General features: G+C 44.8%; 1 pseudogene; it reads left to right on the top strand.

Annotated features, from left to right (window-relative positions):
* The first annotated feature begins 449 nt into the window (after window positions 1-449).
* LOC114026710 lies at window positions 450-835 on the top strand (annotated as a pseudogene).
* The last annotated feature ends 235 nt before the right edge of the window (window positions 836-1,070 follow it).

Raw genomic sequence — 1,070 nt, 5'->3', positions numbered from 1 at the left:
AGTGTTGAAAATACCTAGACCTCACCTATCATGCAGAAACAGTCACTTTATCATTTGGTAGAATCTTCAAGTTAGATGGGACCTCAGAGACTATCTTGTCCAAACCACACCTGACCACGAATCCCTTCTTTGATATGCCTTGAAAGTGATCTTTCAAACATTGCTTGAAGACTTCTAGTATGGGAAAACCTACTACCTGCTAAGGCAGCCATTCCATGGACATAGATTTCTTCCAGTGGAACTACGTCTTTTGCAATGTCATTGGTAGCTATACCCACGGTAAAGAGGCCTTGAGAGTTTTCTTAAGAGTTTGGCAAGGCGCTTTCTCTTCAGTTGTCTGTAAGGTGCTTGGTTCTTCTTTGGAAGCTAAGGCTGCGTTGGGGTGACCCCTCATTTCATCCAGCGACTAGCACCACTACAGACAAGTCTCTCCTCATCCTTCTGCTGAAATGACTGCCTCCGAACTCGCTTGCATCTACTCTGCTCTCATCCTTCATGACGATGATGTTACAGTCACGGAGGATAAAATCAATGCCCTCATTAAAGCAGCAGGTGTAAATGTTGAACCATTCTGGCCAGTATTATTTGCAAAGACCCTGTCCAATGTCAACATTGCAAGTCTCATCTGCAATGTAGGAGTTGATGGACCTGCCCCAGCAGCTGGTGGTGCTGCCCCTGCTGGAGGGGCAGCTCCTGCTAGCACAGCTGCCCCAGCTGGGGAGAAGAAGAAAGAGGAAGCAAAAAAAGAAGAATCCGAGGAGTCTGATGATGACATGGGCTTTGGTCTGTTTGACTAAATATTTTTTGTAACATTAAATAAAAAGCTTAACTCAAAAAAAAAAAGACTTTGGCAAGGAGTCCTACTGGGGTGACCTCCATGGCCCTCATCCCTTCTTATGTTTCTCTAGTCATACTTGATTAGAGTCAGATGAAGCATGAACAGCGGCAAGAATTGGACATCACCATGCTTGGCAGCAATGACACAGCTACCATGTAGCATAAGGCCTTTCTCAGACATACTATAGACTTCTTGTTCCTCTCTAGGTCAGACTACTGCTGATCGTTACTAT

The sequence above is a fragment of the Vombatus ursinus genome, unplaced genomic scaffold (assembly GCF_900497805.2).
Source record: "Vombatus ursinus unplaced genomic scaffold, bare-nosed wombat genome assembly UNPS02014841.1, whole genome shotgun sequence".
NCBI lineage: Eukaryota > Metazoa > Chordata > Mammalia > Diprotodontia > Vombatidae > Vombatus > Vombatus ursinus.
Note: the sequence above shows the minus strand (reverse complement) of the source record. Positions and strands in the feature narration are given on the sequence as shown.